The sequence below is a fragment of the Phoenix dactylifera genome, chromosome 4, assembly GCF_009389715.1.
Source record: "Phoenix dactylifera cultivar Barhee BC4 chromosome 4, palm_55x_up_171113_PBpolish2nd_filt_p, whole genome shotgun sequence".
Lineage (NCBI taxonomy): Eukaryota > Viridiplantae > Streptophyta > Magnoliopsida > Arecales > Arecaceae > Phoenix > Phoenix dactylifera.
The window spans coordinates 29,632,254-29,652,356 of record NC_052395.1 but is presented as its reverse complement, the minus strand read 5'-3'; positions in this window follow the sequence as shown (position 1 = coordinate 29,652,356).

Here is a 20,103-nt window from a genome sequence, read left to right as displayed (position 1 = left end):
AAGCTTCAATCGCCAGATCCAGACACAATATGGGCCAGGCTCATACTCCCGTCTAATGATGCGGGAGAGGTCGCCCATCCTGACCCTGGATCTGGACGAGGACCTCCACACACATACGTCAGGTCCCCCACTCTGTGGGAAAGAGAGTGAGCGGACCCGCTCCGCCAAATGCTGCCCGAAGTGACTGGCCAACCGAATCTCATCCCAGCCAGCCGCCCCGGGAGTCATGAGATCACAGACCCATAGACCCTCCCCAGCCTCGACACTAACCATAGTCGGCCAAAGCCTCAGAGGAAGGCCATCGACCCATGGGTCCCCGGCCACATCAATGCTACGCCCGTCACCTATCAGCCATCGGGTGTGACTAGACACCAATGGCAAGTACCTCGCTATCTCACGCCATAGAAAGGAGCATCTCCGCGCTCCTCGGGCCCAGCCCCCAGGACCTGCCCCCCCATAACGGATAGTCATGATCCGGCTCCAAAACCCCTGCGGCTCCAGGATGAAACGGGAGGCATGCCGGGCAAGGAGCTGCTCTCGTCTCTCCATGAGAGACACCACCCCAAGACCACCCTCTCTGAGGAGGAGGCAGATACTCTCCCACGCCACCAGGTGCACCCCACGACCCCCACCCAGTGAGCCCCATAAGAAACCCCGAAAGAGTCGCTCAATCCTCACTAGAACAGTCCTTGGCACCACCGTATTTGCCATAAGGTAGATGGGCATAGACCCCAAAACAGATCGAATCAGCGTGACTCTGCCCATCATAGATAGGGACGCAGCCCGCCAACCCTCTAATCTGCTCTGAACCCTTTGCACCAGCTCGGTACACTCGGAAACCCGCAATCTCCTACCTGAGATCGGAACACCCAGATAGGTCCAGGTCCCGTCCTGCTCGGGCATCTCCAGGATCCTCCGAATCCCCCGTCGAACCCGGAGTGACGTACTTGGGGAGGATTTCTGGGCATTCACTCTTTGACCGGATATAGTGCAGTAGACAGCCAAAGCCCTCCTGATAGCCCGAGCGTCCGCTACGCGAGCCCGGGTCAGGAGGAGGCAGTCATCGGCGAAGAGTAAATGTGATATAGGCGGGGCCCCTGGAGCTGGGACATAAGCCTCCAGGACTCCGGAGGCACACACCCCCCGCAGCGACCGAGACAGGACATCAGAACAAATGATAAACAAGTATGGAGATAGCGGGCAACCCTGCCGAAGCCCCATGGTAGAACTGAAGAAAGGGGTTGGAGAGCCGTTGACCAAGATAGAAAACCTTGGTCCCCGAACACACCCTAGAACCCACCCAATCCATGTCTCATGGAACCCCAGACTCTCCAAAGCTAGCCTAAGAAAACTCCACCTAATTCTATCATAAGCTCGTTCCATATCCAGCTTGACAGCCATCAAGCTCCGCCGCTTCGAGGCCCGTCGAAGATCCCACATCATCTCTTGGGCCACCATGACGTTATCAGAAATACTCCTACCTCTCACAAAAGCACCCTGCTCCTGACAGATGATGCTAGAGAGGAGGGGCTTCATACGTTCCATCAGTATCCTTGCCACAACTTTGTATAAAGTTGTGCACAAACTGATCGGCCTAAAGTGGCTGGGCTCGGCCGCATCCTGACGCTTAGGTATCAGCGTGACAAATGTGGCCTTCCAGTCGTCAGGCATCCCAGCTCGACTAAAGAAACACAGGACTGCTTCCACCACTGCATTCCGAACGATACCCCAGTATCTCCGGAAGAAAAAAGGTGGGAAGCCATCTGGACCAGGGGCCCTATCCTCTCCCAGAGCCCAAATAGCCTCACGCACCTCCCCCTCCGTCACTGGTCGAACCAACATAGCGTTCTCGGTCATATCAATCTGGGAATCGGCCCTCGGGAGCTGGCCGGCTTCATCAGACCCACTATCCTCCGTCCAACGAGATCGAAAGAACTCAAGCAGGATATGGCTAATGGCCGAATCCCCCTCCACCCGGTGGCCCTGCTCATCCCGCAAGGATCGGATCATATTCCTCTGTCTTCTGATAACCGTAGAGCGGTGAAAGAAACTAGTATTCCGATCACCCTCTCTGACCCACTGAATTCTGGATTTTTGTCTCCAGAAGATCTCATGTTGACGCAGGATCGAATGGTGAGTGGCGAGAAGTCCCCGGAGGCTCACCATATCAGCCTCGGAGAGCACACCCACCTGATCTTCACTACTTTGGAGGTCAGCAATCGCGGCCTCCACATCCTCCAACTTCCTGAAGATATCGCCCACTACCTCACGATTCCAGCGTCGTAGCCGTCGCTTGGTCAATTCCAGTTTGCGTGAAACCCTCTGCATGGCATCACCGCGAACTGGTAGACTCCAAGCTCCTCGGACAATGTCCCAGGATTGGGGGAGGGACAGCCAAACCTTCTCGAACCGGAAGGGGCACCGGTAACTAGACACCGATACCGTCGAAATCAACAAAGGACAATGGTCCGAAGCAATCCGGGGTAGGTGACTAACCCTGTAGGAAGGAAATCTAATGAGCCAGTCAGTGGAAGCAACGGCCCTATCAAGCCGCTCCCACACCCTGGCTCGACCGGACTGGTTGTTACACCAAGTGAATTGCGGGCCGGAGAAACCTAGATCAACTAGGCCATTACGCGAGATGAAATCGCGGAACTCCCTCCTATCCACAGAGTCAGTGAACACCCTACCTCCACGTTTCTCACTCCCCTCCAGGATACAATTGAAATCCCCCACTATCGCTGTCGGAAGACCCTGAGCGAGTAAATGGGAGAGCTCATCCCACAAAACCCTCCTGGTCCGATGGTCAGTACTAGCGTACACACCACTCAAGACCCATGGAGCAACATTAGGTTCCGAGATAATCATTAGGACCTGTTGGGAGCAGTTATGGAATACATCGACTGTGGCCACACCCCGCTTCCATAAAGCCACAATGCCCCCGGACAACCCTCGAGACTCAACTACATATGACTCCCAGTCAACCTCAAGTCGCCGCAAAACACGACCCAATCCTCTACCGGATAGTCGTGTTTCATAGAGAAGGCAGATCTCTGGACTATGGATCTGAACCAGCCTCCTAAAGGATGACATGAAGGCCGGCTTCGCCGCCCCTCTACAATTCCATGCAAGAATCCTCATGGGGAAAAGTCCGAGAGGTCGGCCACAGGCACATCCACCCTCTGGGCCGCAGGGTCCATCACCACCTCATGATAAGGATCGTCCCGCTGACCCTCATCCACACTAACCCCAGACACAACTCGCAGCACTGCCGCCTTCACCCGTTGAACAACCGTCGAGTGATCTGCGGACCAGCTAGCCGCCCCCTCAGAACCACACGGGTCACCTACCCCATGCTCCACAAGTGCGGGTGCGTCCTGCCCCTCCAGAGAGCCCGTCATAGGACAATCTACACATACAGGGGGCCCACTATCCATAATCGCGTCGCCCAACTCGAGCCCGCTCGAGGCACCATCCCCCTGTCCCACATCCAACTCTAGAGGGCCTAGAGTGGTAGGGACCTCGGACAGCAGAGCCACCCCGGGGACCTGGGCCATAAACTGGAAACCAAGCGCGCTAGACCCCATCCGCTCGGCCAGCAGATCGGGCCCAATGGCCGGCCCCGTAGAGCCCAAAGAGACTGTGAACAGTGGAAGGCCCACAGGGGCCTTCTCAGAGTCCACCGCGCGTGGCCCAGCCAGATTGGGCCACGCGCTACCCGCCGCGCGACGGGCCTGGGAACCCGTCGCGCGGTTCACCACATGCACCACGCGGGGCTCACGTGCCCCGCAGGCTCCCCTGTGGCCCGCCCGTCCCCGGCCCAGGGATCGACCTAGATCCAGCAGCGGCCCAGCGTTTCTGGGCCGCTTCTTGGACGCTCCCTTGTGTTGGCCCACCAAACGATCGCCTGGCCCGGCCTGATCACACTGGCCAGACCCGATCCTTCCCCCCATCGTCTCCGGGACACCCTCCACCTGCCCGCCGGAGTCCAAGGCAACCGGCGGGGAATGGCGACGGGCCATTTTGGTTGGCTTTTGCCAACCCTCCAGGTCCGGCGGGGACACCGAAGGGATAGGCGAAGCAACCGGCGAAGCAACCGGCGAGGGCGGCCTAGAGGGGGGCAACCCAGCAGGGGGCTCGGCGCCCGGCGAAGGCGACCGAGGAGGGGGCGACCCAGCTACGGTCTCACCCGTCTTCCTCGACTGCGGCAGCCCTTGCTCCCGCGGCTGCCGGGCGCGAGATGTCACCAACCACGGGCCATAGATCGGCCCGGGGTCCGCCTCCCCCGGAAGGCTCGCACCCGTCGGCACCGGAGCCCCGAACCGGCACCCAAGCTCAAGGTGTCCGATTCTACCACACCGAAAGCATAGATCCGAGATGCTTTCGAATACAAATGGCTGCCAGAGGGCCTTCGTCCTCCCGAGGATCCGGATTCCTGGGAGGAGGGGAGCGGAGGCATCAATCGCCACCTTGACACGCGCGAAGCCCATAGCTCGGCGCCCCTCTGTGACACCATCCACCGCCAACGGCCGCCCTGCCTTGGCAGCAATCTCCAAAATGGTCGAGGTCGACCAGTATTCTGGAGGAAGCCCGGGTAGCCGTAGCCACATAACCACCGTTTTCACCGGCGACTCCCTGGGTAGAAAGTCCGGCGTCCACGGCTCCATGGCTAACATTTGCCCCGCCACCACCCAGGGCCCCTCCACCAGGGCGCGGTCCCGGACCTCCGGCGACCGGAACCGCAGAGCAAAGTGGTCTTCGGCCAGGGTAACCGCCACCACCTCCCCTGTTTTCTTCAACCGGGCAGCCACATCTTTGGCTACCCACTCGACCGGCACCCGCCGGCCAAGGCTCCGACCGACCACAGCAAGGCCTTCCCACTCCCGGCGGGCTACCTCGATAGGCTCCCCCGGGAGCTCGACGATCGACGAGAAGTGGTGGCTCAAACGAGCCACCTCCGTCTCCGTCAGTCTATGAGTAACCCAAGGTCCAGGGCGCGCACGGCCACCCGGTCGCTCCCCTTTCCACCCCGAGCTCGTACCTTTGCCTTGAGCTACAACCTCCGCCCACGTCCTCGTCGTCGGCACCGCAGGCAGCCCCGATGGTTCCTTGCCATCCGCCGTCGACGACCCCGCCGCCTGCTCCCCTGCCGAGCTCGTCGTCCCCACCATCGACTGCTTCCCCTTCTTCCGGGCCATTGGGATACCTGAAACAGCAAGCACACAACCAAGCCAAGTACGCGAGGCCCACCTCGATCTCCCGCCCACCAGGCAACAACGGAGATCTCGCCGACGCCGGCGAAGATAGCCGTTGGGTTTGACAGACTTCCTCTCTCCTCAGAGTTTCTCACTCTAAAGAGCCTTTTTCTCGCTCATGCTTGTGGCTGGTGATGAAACACACTGTATTTTATTTATTCCGTTTCTCGTGGCATCGCATGTGAGGCTCAGCTGAGTATTGACCGGGCTTAGCCCAATAAACCCTACTCAAACTCAACCCAATTCTATCAATTTCTACTTGGGCTTGGTGGCCATGGTGGCAAGCTAGTTGTGTCGGATAAGTTGACACATGATAGATGTCACGACCCCCGCCCCGTTCCCGGCGGGCCGCCGCGACGGTCCTAGGGTGCGGGTAGGCATAAGGCCACCAGCCACCGCGTAGAACCCTACTACCTATCAATCATCAATAAATCTTGAAAAATTTGGCATGATGCATCCACAAAATGATCACTTTTCCTATAGTGACCTGTCAGGATTATCTCAATACATACAACATACTACCTGTCAGAGCAGCAATCACATAATCTGTCACATATAAACCTGGACAATATATAGCAATACATTATCACAGGCACACAACTGATCTGCACACATATATATACCTGCTTCCCAATCCATCCATGGTCAAACCCATATCCACAACAGGATCTATGACTGTAACTATGCACTATATATAATAGAAGGTTTATAATACACCAAAAGGGGATAAACCTCTATCTACATTATACTATACTATACTATGGAGCGGCACAGCTAGCAGGCAACCACTAATCCTGCTCCTCTCTATACAATACCTTTCCTGCAATCAAAAACATCAAACTGGGAAGTGAGTATATAAATACTCAGTGAGTGGAGTAGAGAGTACTATGCACATGAGACAAGATATAATCATGGCTCGAGGTAAAATCTCAAGATCAATAACAAGATGAACATGAACTCAACATAAAGAATATGGAGTAAATCATCAATATCACCACAATCAATATCAACTCATCTGAAGCATATATGGAATAATCAAGTCAACATATATGCTACTCATGAATATGTTCAACAGGTCATAGTACTGAATCATATAAATCAGGTGTCAATAGGCTGAATCATCAACAAGACAGCTATCGGGAGGTGGGTTTTACGCCCCAGGCGAACCAGCAACAACTCCCTACTGCCATATGCATACATCGAATATGACACCACACCAATATGTAAATCATCACTAGACAGCTGTCGGAAGGTGGGTTTTACGCCCCAGGCGAACCAGCAACAACTTCCTACTGTCACATGCATATGCAGGATAAGACACCATACCGATAACATAAATGCTAGACAGCTATCGGAAGGTGGGTTTTACGCCCCAGGCGAACCAGCAACAACTCCCTACTGTCACATGCATATGCAGGATAAGACACCACACTGATCATATAAATGCTGGCCAGTATCCAGAACAGAAATCCATCTCACATCTACATACTAAACGGCACCTCGCGGGAATTCTACATCCGCGGAAAGCCATACTGCACCTCGCGGGGTCTTACTATGCCCGGCGGCAAGCAGAATATAAGTCGTAGGACCGGCCGATCCTACGCCTAGGGCCGTGTCCCCCCCTAGGAAGGGACTGGGCTCCGCCCACCCAGAAGGCTACTATGTGCACAAAGGCCGATGTTCAACCCCATCGACTATAGGTGTCCTGCAGATACTGCCAAGCTATGCATAAATGCCATAATGCACCCTCCCAATACTCTACTAAAAAGGAGCATAATTAAGACTACCACTCACTCGACTCCGACCCAATCATAAACTAACATTAGGGTTGGGAGTGAGGGGTCAAGGGTGTGCAATGCAACTCAATATACCACTGAAAAGGCTCTACAAATCTTTGAAATGGAGGAAATAAAATCAATTTACAAAAGAAGTTATTTCACAATTTGGAACCAATTTAATTACTCATAAAAGAGTATAATCAAGCTACGACTCACAAGTCTTTAAAATAGAGGAAATGAAATCAATTTACAAAAGAAATCATTTCACAATTCGGAATCAATTTGATTACTCATCAACCCTTCGTAATTCCTCTCAATGTTCCCTCAAATGCATGTACAGAATAATCAAGCATGGAGAATCAAGATTATAGAGGAATCTACTACAATATCAATCAATATGCTCAAGTGGAATCAATTCACACTTGGCGACATTCATGAAAATGAATTAAGGATGCTCATGGTGCAAAGTACATGACTCCCACTCACCTGCCAATCCGGCACGGCCTCGATACGCCTCTAGAATTCTACAGCAGGCAGTGGGGAACTTCTTCCTCTCGTTCCCTAGCTTCTTGCCCAACTGTGACATGCATTTACCATACATTTAGTCTTGTATCAAGGTCATAATCTACGTGCCAATTATAATATAGGGAACTTTAATTGATTCAACTCCCCCGTTCCCTAAATCTTTTCTTTTCTTTCTCTTTTTCTTTTTCTATTAATTAACTCATCATTTATGTGTATTAGGGACTCCCTTGCATGAGTACAAGGTCCCTTTTAGCTTGATCTAGGCTTAATACTCTATTATAGCATGAAATCCCCTATTTTCTACCCGGATGAACAGTAACCCGAACTGATAGTGGGTTACTTCATCCCGGTTTTGATCCACTTTCAGGACTCCAAATTTGATGAAATTTTTACCTAACATTCTACACTCATAGAGGATTCCAAAGAGATAATATGCATCATCATCGGAGGCCGTTTGACCCCCTAAATAATTCGCCAAAGTTGGGACTTCGACACAGTTTTTCCGTAGTGCCGGAAAAATTTGTCGAAATCCGATTCTTTCTCTTTTAACCACCTCTACAACCCTTATCTGATCCCTCTAGACTACATCCACCCTTTGTATAGCCTAATATCATCAAAAGACTAGGTAGGGACGGATATTTACCTTTTTTTTTTTTGAAATCGAGGTCCTTGCGTAGAGGGGAAGGAGATCTACGTTTTTCCCTTCAGCTGGAAGTGCAACCGGAATCTCCCTCCTCCTCGAATCCCCTTCCTCTTCTTCTTTCTTCCTTTCCTTCCCTCTTCTTCTTTTTTTTTTTTTTCCTCTCTGTCGCCTGAGAACTCCTCTCCCTCTCTGTCTCAATTCCCTCTTCTCAGCCAACCCACCGCCAGACAAACCCCCATTTAAGTCAAATCAAACTTTAAAAATTCCCATTTTGCCCTTGCCACTTCAACGGATCTACAGTTATGCCATTAACTTTTGATTCCTTCCAATTTTACCCCTTATATCAATTTTAAAGGACTATTCTATCCCTTTTTATATAAAAAAAATTTTGGGGTTATTACATCCTCCCCTCCTTATATAAAATTCGTCCTCGAATTTAAAAGAGTAAATTACCTGATTACTCAAAGAGGTGAGGGTATTTGCTCTTCATACTTTGCTCCGACTCCCAAGTGCATTCTTCAACATTGTGCCGGTGCCATTGGACCTTTACCATACATATTTCCTTATTTCTCAGCTTCCTGATCTGAGTATCAAGAATAGCGACAGGAAGTTCTTCATAAGAAAGATCTTCTTCTACTATAACTTCCTGCACTGATAGCACATGAGATGGATCCGGCACATACTTCCGGAGCATAGATATGTGGAATACTGGATGCACATGGCTGAGGTTTGGAGGCAGTGCTAATCTGTAAGATACATTGCCAACTTTATCTAATATTTCAAAGGGGCCAATGTATCTGGGACTAAGCTTGCCCCTCTTTCCAAACCTCATTACCCCTTTCATAGGAGAGATCTTTAGGAACATGTGATCCCCCGTGCCAAACTGCACATCTCTCCTTCTGACATCTGAGTAGCTCTTCTGCCTACTGAACACTGTCCTCAACCTTTCCTGTATCATTGGCACTTTTTCTGATGTTTCTCTGATCAAATCTGGTCCTTCTAGGTGCTTCTCTCCAATCTCAGACCAGCACAAGGGAGATCTACATTTTCTCCCATAAAGTGCCTCATAAGGTGCCATACCAATAGTGGAGTGATAACTGTTATTATATGCAAACTCCACTAAAGGTAAGTATCTGTCCCAGCTACCTCTGAAATCCAGTACACACATTCTGAGCATATCCTCGAGGGTCTGAATGGTCCTCTCCGATTGCCCATCTGTTTGAGGGTGAAATGCTGTACTGAAATCAAGCTGAGTTCCTAATGCCTCATGGAGTTTCTGCCAAAATCTAGAGGTAAACTGTGAACCTCTATCTGATATAATAGAAACTGGCACTCCATGCAGAGATACTATTTTATTCACATATATTTCGGCATACTGAGCTACTGAATATGTGGTTTTCACCGGTAGAAAATGGGCTGATTTTGTCAATCTATCCACAATCACCCAGATGGAATCATATCCTTTTTGTGTTCTGGGCAGCCCGACCACAAAATCCATAGTTATCCTTTCCCATTTCCACTCGGGCAAAGGTAACTCTTGCAAAAGCCCTGTTGGCTTCTGATGTTCAAATTTCACTTGTTGACAAGTCAAACAAGAAGCCACATATTTGGCCACATCCCTTTTTAATCCGTTCCACCAATATATGCCTTTGATATCATGATACATTTTGGTGGAACCAGGATGAATGCTATAGGGAGTATTGTGTGCTTCATGCATAATCCTCTGTCTCAGATCTTCCACATTTGGCACACATAGCCTACTGCCACACCTCAACATTCCATCTACAATCTGAAACCTTTCTGACTGTCCTGATTGCACTTCTCCTCTCAGTTTCACAAGGATTGGATCTAAATCCTGTGAAACTTTGATTTCATCTATCAACCTCGGTTTCACCTGAAACTGTGCAATCAAAGGACGAACCTCTAATAACTCAAAAGATAGTCCCTGAGCAAATAAATCTGCCAGATCTCTGACTATCTCTCTCCTCTGGATGGAGATGTGAGATAAACTGCCCATTGACTTCCGGCTTAATGCATCTGCTACTACATTAGCCTTGCCCGGATGATACAGGATTTGGCAGTCATAATCCTTCAACAGCTCTATCCATCTCCTCTGTCTGAGATTCAAATCTCTTTGCTGCTGAATGTACTGGAGGCTTTTATGATCAGTATATATTTCACATTTCTCACCATATAAATAATGCCTCCATATCTTTAGTGCAAATATGACAGCAGCCATTTCCAAGTCATGAGTGGGATAGTTTACTTCATGCTTTCTTAGCTGTCTGGATGCATATGCAATCACCTTGCCATTCTGCATCAACACACATCCCAATCCCACTTTAGAAGCATCACAGTAGACTACAAATCCGCCTGTATCTGTGGGTAGAGTCAAAACTGGAGCTGATGTGAGGCAATCTTTCAGCTTCTGGAAGCTTTGTTCACAAGAATCTGTCCAAGTGAACTTAACCTGCTTCCGAGTCAGCTTTGTTAATGGGGTAGCTATTTTTGAAAAGTCCTTTACAAACTTCCTATAGTACCCAGCCAGACCCAGAAAGCTCCTGATTTCTGTTACATTTGTTGGTCTCGGCCAATCCATAACTGCCTCAATCTTCTTGGGATCCACCCTGATTCCTTCCTTACATATTATGTGTCCCAAGAATCCAACTTCTTGTAGCCAGAACTCACATTTGGTAAGTTTGGCATACAATTCATGTTCTCTCAAGGTTTGTAGTGCTATCCTCAAATGCTCTTCATGATCAGCCTGACTCTTAGAATATATGAGGATATCATCTATAAAGACTATCACAAATCTGTCAAGATAGGGTTTAAAGACCCTATTCATCAAATCCATGAATGCTGCTGGGGCATTTGTCAGCCCAAATGGAAGCACTAGAAACTCATAGTGCCCATATCTCGTTCTGAATGCAGTCTTCAATATATCTTCCTTTCTGATTTTTTAACTGATGATACCCAGACTGCAGATCAATCTTCGAGAAGTACTCAGCCCCTTGTAATTGATCAAACAGGTCATCTATCCTGGGGAGTGGGTATCTATTTTTGATGGTCACTTTATTCAGCTGTCTATAATCTATACATAATCTCAGCGATCCATCCTTCTTCTTCACAAACAGAACTGGGGCACCCCATGGTGATGTACTGGGCCTAACAAACCCCTTGTCTAGCAGATCCTGCAACTGGACCTTCAACTCCCTCAGCTCTGTAGGTGCCATACGATAGGGAGCAATCGATATAGGATTTGTACCAGGAAGAAGTTCAATACTGAACTCAATTTCTCTATCAAGTGGCAATCCTGGTAATTCTCCTGGAAATACATCAGGATACTCCCTAACAACTGGAATCTGCTGCAGATCCACAGACTCTACCTGGGTGTCCATCACATAAGCTAGATAGCTTTGACACCCCTTTCTCAGCAGCCTCTTTGCTTTTACTGCAGACACCAAATTCATTGGGATCTCACTCCTGTCCCCTTGATATGTAAATTTTCCCTTATCTAAAGGTCTGAAAATAACACTCTTTTCTTGGCAGTTAATGGTGGCACGATTGTCTGATAACCAATCCATGCCCAGTATGACATCAAAGTCTAACACTGCCAACTCAATCAAATCGACTGGGAGTGTCTTACCTTCTACCTCTACCACACAGGTAGGATACACATATCTCACTTCTATACTATCCCCTACAGGTGTGCTAATAACTAAGGGAATATGCATCAATATCTTATCCTTAGCTAACTTTTTAGCAAAATAAGGGGACACAAATGAATGGGTAGCTCCAGAATCAAATAACACTCTAGCTTTAATCTTATCAATGAGGAGCATACCTGTCACAGCTGCATTTGATGCCTGTGCCTCCTGTGGATTTACCGTGAACACCCTTCCTTGCCCTCTGCCTGCTGGAGCTAACAGCTGAGATGGTCCAACACTCTGCTGTGACGTTGGTGTCTGACCTCTGCCTCTGCCTACAGGCCCCCTACTACTAGGCCTGTCCATCTGCACAGAAGGGTAGGATGTTAAAGGCACAAACTGCTGGGTGGCACCCTGCGGGCATTCTCTGACAAAATGACCCGGCTGTCCACATCTGTAGCACACTCCCTGACCCATTCTGCATCTGCCAGGGTGCTGCTTCCCACATATGCCACACATTGGCCATGATTGGAACTTAGATTCAGTTCTGGCCATAGTGACCGGAGGACGAGGTGCTAATGGTAAAGAAGCATCCTGTGACTGACCTCTTCTCCTCCACTTCCTCTTACGTGGGGCAGGTGGAGCTGAGCGTACAGACTGCTCTGTCGGGCCCTCCGGGAGACTTGCTCCTTCAGATCTACCTCGGCTGCTTTGCCCTTTCCCCTTACTCATTTTTCTCTGTTCTCTTTCAGCCCTTTCCTCTTTGTTTCTGATCTCCCACTGTTTTGCTTTATCAATCAGCCTAGACAAGGTGGGGACCTCTACTGCCAGTACTGCATTATAAAGCGGGGAAATCAGACCCCGCCTGAATCTTTCTATCCTGGCAGCTTCAGTGGGGATGATGTAAGAAGCATACTTCCCCAATCTAGTGAACTCACGAGCGTACTCAGATACGCTCATTCCGGGCATCTGCTTCAGCCTCTCAAACTGAAGAGCCCGATTCTGCCTCTCAGCCGGAGACAAAAACTCATCCATCACTGCTTGCCTGAACTCTTCCCAGGTTGGAGGATTCCTACTGTACAATCTGTCCTCCACGTGCCTCTGGTACCAGCCCCAGGCATCTTCTTTCATTGTGAGCCCTACAAGTTCTATTGCCCTTGCATCAGAACAGGGCAGTCTCCGTATCATCTTTTCAGTCTCCTCCAGAAATCTCTGAGGATCTTCACCTTCTTCCCCCTTAAACTCTGGGGTTCTGAGCCTCAGAAATTCCTGTACAGTAATCCCCTCATCATCTAGAGCCCGCCTGGCCAAACTTCTTGGCACCAACTACAGGAGGTGGGATGGATACTACTGACGGGGCAGGAGATTTCCCCCGAGCAATCTGCTCTCTCAGAGCCTGATTCTCTGCCAGTAACTGTTCCATTAATGCATCTCTACTTCCTACCTCTCCTTGATCATCAACCCTCCGTCTATCAGCAGGAGGAGATTTTTCTCTTTGGGGCTCCACATGTGCGGAACCCGCATCCAATGCTATATCTGGCTCCATTCTCCTTGGAAGTATTCTTTATATGTCTCTAAAAGAGTCAAAAGAGAGGACAGTCGTTACACAGAGCCATAATATATTTTACTGAATTGTAAATGACTCATAAAATAACATACAGAAAAAATCCTATGCTCCATAGTATAATCCTATACTTAATCCTGACTCATCCTATTGCTCTGACAGGACTCTTCTTAACCTTTGCTCTGATACCAAGCTTTGTCACGACCCCCGCCCCGTTCCCTGCGGGCCGCCGCGACGGTCCTAGGGTGCGGGTAGGCATAAGGCCACCAGCCACCGCGTAGAACCCTACTACCTATCAATCATCAATAAATCTTGAAAAATTTGGCATGATGCATCCACAAAATGATCACTTTTCCTATAGTGACCTGTCAGGATTATCTCAATACATACAACATACTACCTGTCAGAGCAGCAATCACATAATCTGTCACATATAAACCTGGACAATATATAGCAATACATTATCACAGGCACACAACTGATCTGCACACATATATATACCTGCTTCCCAATCCATCCATGGTCAAACCCATATCCACAACAGGATCTATGACTGTAACTATGCACTATATATAATAGAAGGTTTATAATACACCAAAAGGGGATAAACCTCTATCTACATTATACTATACTATACTATGGAGCGGCACAGCTAGCAGGCAACCACTAATCCTGCTCCTCTCTATACAATACCTTTCCTGCAATCAAAAACATCAAACTGGGGAGTGAGTATATAAATACTCAGTGAGTGGAGTAGAGAGTACTATGCACATGAGACAAGATATAATCATGGCTCGAGGTAAAATCTCAAGATCAATAACAAGATGAACATGAACTCAACATAAAGAATATGGAGTAAATCATCAATATCACCACAATCAATATCAACTCATCTGAAGCATATATGGAATAATCAAGTCAACATATATGCTACTCATGAATATGTTCAACAGGTCATAGTACTGAATCATATAAATCAGGTGTCAATAGGCTGAATCATCAACAAGACAGCTATCGGGAGGTGGATTTTACGCCCCAGGCGAACCAGCAACAACTCCCTACTGCCATATGCATACATCGAATATGACACCACACCAATATGTAAATCATCACTAGACAGCTGTCGGAAGGTGGGTTTTACGCCCCAGGCGAACCAGCAACAACTTCCTACTGTCACATGCATATGCAGGATAAGACATCATACCGATAACATAAATGCTAAACAGCTATCGGAAGGTGGGTTTTACGCCCCAGGCGAACCAGCAACAACTCCCTACTGTCACATGCATATGCAGGATAAGACACCACACTGATCATATAAATGCTGGCCAGTATCCAGAACAGAAATCCATCTCACATCTACATACTAAACGGCACCTCGCGGGAATTCTACATCCGCGGAAAGCCATACTGCACCTCGCGGGGTCTTACTATGCCCGGCGGCAAGCAGAATATAAGTCGTAGGACCGGCCGATCCTACGCCTAGGGCCGTGTCCCCCTAGGAAGGGACTGGGGCTCCGCCCACCCAGAAGGCTACTATGTGCACAAAGGCCGATGTTCAACCCCATCGACTATAGGTGTCCTGCAGATACTGCCAAGCTATGCATAAATGCCATAATGCACCCTCCCAATACTCTACTAAAAAGGAGCATAATTAAGACTACCACTCACTCGACTCCGACCCAATCATAAACTAACATTAGGGTTGGGAGTGAGGGGTCAAGGGTGTGCAATGCAACTCAATATACCACTGAAAAGGCTCTACAAATCTTTGAAATGGAGGAAATGAAATCAATTTACAAAAGAAGTTATTTCACAATTTGGAACCAATTAATTACTCATAAAAGAGTATAATCAAGCTACGACTCACAAGTCTTTAAAATAGAGGAAATGAAATCAATTTACAAAAGAAATCATTTCACAATTCGGAATCAATTTGATTACTCATCAACCCTTCGTAATTCCTCTCAATGTTCCCTCAAATGCATGTACAGAATAATCAAGCATGGAGAATCAAGATTATAGAGGAATCTACTACAATATCAATCAATATGCTCAAGTGGAATCAATTCACACTTGGCGACATTCATGAAAATGAATTAAGGATGCTCATGGTGCAAAGTACATGACTCCCACTCACCTGCCAATCCGGCACGGCCTCGATACGCCTCTAGAATTCTACAGCAGGCAGTGGGGAACTTCTTCCTCTCGTTCCCTAGCTTCTTGCCCAACTGTGACATGCATTTACCATACATTTAGTCTTGTATCAAGGTCATAATCTACGTGCCAATTATAATATAGGGAACTTTAATTGATTCAACTCCCCCGTTCCCTAAATCTTTTCTTTTCTTTCTCTTTTTCTTTTTCTATTAATTAACTCATCATTTATGTGTATTAGGGACTCCCTTGCATGAGTACAAGGTCCCTTTTAGCTTGATCTAGGCTTAATACTCTATTATAGCATGAAATCCCCTATTTTCTACCCGGATGAACAGTAACCCGAACTGATAGTGGGTTACTTCATCCCGGTTTTGATCCACTTTCAGGACTCCAAATTTGATGAAATTTTTACCTAACATTCTACACTCATAGAGGATTCCAGAGAGATAATATGCATCATCATCGGAGGCCGTTTGACCCCCTAAATAATTCGCCAAAGTTGGGACTTCGACACAGTTTTTCCGTAGTGCCGGAAAAATTTGTCGAAATCCGATTCTTTCTCTTTTAACCACCTCTACAACCCTTATCTGATCCCTCTAGACTACATCCACCCTTTGTATAGCCTAATATCATCAAAAGACTAGGTAGGGACGGATATTTACCTTTTTTTTTTTGAAATCGAGGTCCTTGCGTAGAGGGGAAGGAGATCTACGTTTTTCCCTTCAGCTGGAAGTGCAACCGGAATCTCCCTCCTCCTCGAATCCCCTTCCTCTTCTTCTTTCTTCCTTTCCTTCCCTCTTCTTCTTTTTTTTTTTTTTTCCTCTCTGTCGCCTGAGAACTCCTCTCCCTCTCTGTCTCAATTCCCTCTTCTCAGCCAACCCACCGCCAGACAAACCCCCATTTAAGTCAAATCAAACTTTAAAAATTTCCATTTTGCCCTTGCCACTTCAGCGGATCTACAGTTATGCCATTAACTTTTGATTCCTTCCAATTTTACCCCTTATATCAATTTTAAAGGACTATTCTATCCCTTTTTATATAAAAAAAATTTTTGGGGTTATTACAATAGATCAACAATTTATCAATCGAATGTAACCAATATATTAAACGAATCAAAAATTCAAATCCAAATCTGATAATTTTATTAAATAAATAATCTAGCTCGATCTACGATGGATGGAAACTAATGATTTGGTGGGGGATACCTGGAAGTTGGGACAGACTAGGGTCTATTAGGTTGAGATTTATAACTTGTTTATATTATACAGTAATTAGAAAATGCATGTGGAGGACATTGGATCATATAGAATGGGCTTGATTAGTGAAAAATCTTGTAAAAAATTGGATTGACCAAGGAAGAATCAAGTTGTATAAGCTTTCAACTGGATATCAATTGACTGAATCAAATTTGTGTTTACCGGTATAAATTCCAGTTTAGTTGGATATTTCATGAGTTCACTTTAACCTGAACTGTGGGCTTAGTCGAGTTCAAGCTTAACTTGGTAACTGTGCAGCAATAACAAACTGAGCTAGTAATGAGTTCGAATCCTATTGAAACTGTTGTGGTTGAATTTTGGCAAGAGGCGACCATGCCGGAAGGGAGCTGAGGGGACGCCGGCTGGGATGACGAAAGAGGGCTACCTCCGGTGGTCCGGGGTACCTCCAAGAAGACGCCGGCCAGAAAGAAGGGAAATGGCCACCTTCCTGCGCTCCGGGGTACCTGCACAAAGTCTTGGCAGGGAATTCCGGCGAAGGCTTTCCGATGGCTAAGTTGGCTGGGCCTTTTTTATGGAGAGGGGAGTTTTTTGAGTGCCTTTCATGGCCTCTTGTAGCTTAAAATGGCTTGTCGTAGCTTATAGGAGCTTGTTGAAGCTTGTAAAGCTTGTCTCCCTTTTCGAGGGCCCTCCTTACCTTCTTTTTATAGGATGAGGGTGACGGCCATTACTTGAAATCTCGGGCTGAGATATGATCAGCTGGCCCAATAGCTGGAGATAGCGTGTCGGTGGGGTGTGACCCTTGATAAGCGTGGCAGAGTATGGCCCCAGACGGGCGTGGCAGGATATAGCCTTTGGTTGCCGGGTCATGACGTGGCCAGGTACGGTTGCGGGGGAAGTCGGGCAGGTTTGGAGGCCGCGACATGTGCTTGGCAAAGTCGGCTCGGCTTCGGCTGGCTGAGGTCGGCTCTGGCCTCTAGCGGGCTGAGGTCGGCTTTGGCCTCTGGCTGAGGTTCTTTTTGGTGGGGTCGAGATCATCCTAGCTCTTATCGAGGTCGTCGCTTGCGGTCGAGGGAGCTTCTTTGGCCTTCTTAGCTTTAAGATTTACATGGCAAGAGATTAATGACTCCGTACTGGAATAGGATGATCCATTTTGCCTCCCATCAGAAACCCTTATTACTGCCAACTTATTTTTAGCAGAGGCAAGTGTTTACCTTTCCATATGGTGCAAGGCCGTATACAGGCTCGTGATCTTATCTACGGAGGGTAGTGCCTCTGATTGCAAGGCCTCGTGCCCAGGGAGCTTTCTCGGGGCACCTTTTTAATAAAAGGAATAGGAAAGACATTGGATAATAGAAATTAGGGAGCCATCTACCATTTCGAAATTTAATAAATCTGCCACTACCCAAATAGGAGAAGTCCTACAATTTTTCTTTTTTTTTTTTGATGAAAATAAATCCCACAACTGAAACTCTATCTTTGGTCTTTCATACTTTGTTTCTGTGACACCCTTTTTATGCCGAGTAACATATTCTTCTTTCTCATCATTTTTTTTGAAAAAAAATCTGAATGAACAATGAGTCATGTCATCATCCTAGTATGTTGTACTGGGAATAGTGATAATTGATTAAATTTTGATGATATTGGTCAAAGACATAGTAAATTAAAAGGGTGCATTTTGACATTTTTATCGGTTAAACTTTATCATTGATGCAAGTAAATAACATGATTAGTTATCATTATTTTATAACAGCCAATCAGATTCTACAATAATGATCAATATTTCTGTAAGAAAATAAAATTGACGCTGAACTCCGCAAATGTTGATTTTTATATTTGTTACATTAAATATTGATAATAATCTAGAAGAATAGTCCTCCAAAATATCCATTCGTATGCATACCAAAATCAATGTGACATTACTGTAACAAATAAGCAAGATAATAAATAAATAATTTTATTAAGCTACTCGAACCAGCAAGATCTCTATAACTTTAATACCATGTTTAATGAAGTAAGGGGGAAAGGAATCGCGAACTTATTTGAGGAGGAAAGGTTAAATTATTCGATATTTTTATTGGAATAAATGATTCATAAATTAAATGTGATAAGTAGGGCTAGGCGAAGATAAAAAATATTTTTAATTATTTCCACCTAAAAATAATTGATTATTGACGAACTATAGTAAATGGTCAAAAATATTAGGTCCAATAAGAATTTGATTAATAATTTATATATAACATTTGAAATGCCCGACCACTTATTACTTACACATGAGTCTATATATTAATAGTTTAACATTGAAATTAACTTCTTAAGAAAGTTGTCACAATATAGGACAATTATTTATAATGACAGGAGAAAAATTACTATGACAAAAAATTATCTTCTGAAGAAAGTTATTGCTAGAAATAACTTTCAATTATATAATAAAGGAAAGAAGAAAGATTCATTTGCTTATACATACGTTTCAACACTATAGCACTCCTATCAAGCATCTTCTACCTTATAATCCTGATGAGTGCTTGGTTTGACAACTCACTTCCATGAATTTGGATCTAAAATCTTTTTATTGACGATAAGAGGATTTTCCCACCATCAATGGATTTGTTTTTGATTTTACCCCAAGATCAAAGATTTAGTTTGCTCTCATACGATGTGGAGTAGACCGTAGTAAAAATTTTATTAACTTCTAAATGGCTGTCAAGATTCCTATAGATTATTAGAGTTTTAACTTACTCTCTCTTAAAGGTTAAAAGAATTATAAAGTGGACGGTTAATTTTTTCATGCGTAAAATTCGTATAACTTGTGAAACCGGTGGTAGATATCATTCTACTGTAAAAGGAAGTAGCTCGAGTCTTGTATATAAGCAAAAAAATCAACTTTCTTTTCCTTCTTCTATAGGAGATTTAACCAAGGAAGGTAATTGTGCTTGGGGCATTACAAATGATATTTTTCTTTCCTTCTTTCCATAATTAATTTTTTTACCATATCTATTTATGTCATATTATAATTCTTATTAATTAAATTCTATTCTTTACTCAACATCTTTATTTATGACCAAGGAGTGGGGGCACCCAAGAAACATTGGCAAACCTGGGCGCTACAACAGCAGAAAGAGTACTCCAGATGTCTTTGGCCATCTCAGTAGAGAACAACGTGGTAACTGCAGTAACCTCCCTAGCCTGCAATACAGCTCTATGCACTACCATCCTCGGCAACAGCCTCCTACCCTCAAATATGCCAACATTCCTGTCCAACCAAATATGATAGGCCAGGTATGCTCTGAGGATCCCCCCTTCCAAAATATGGGGCT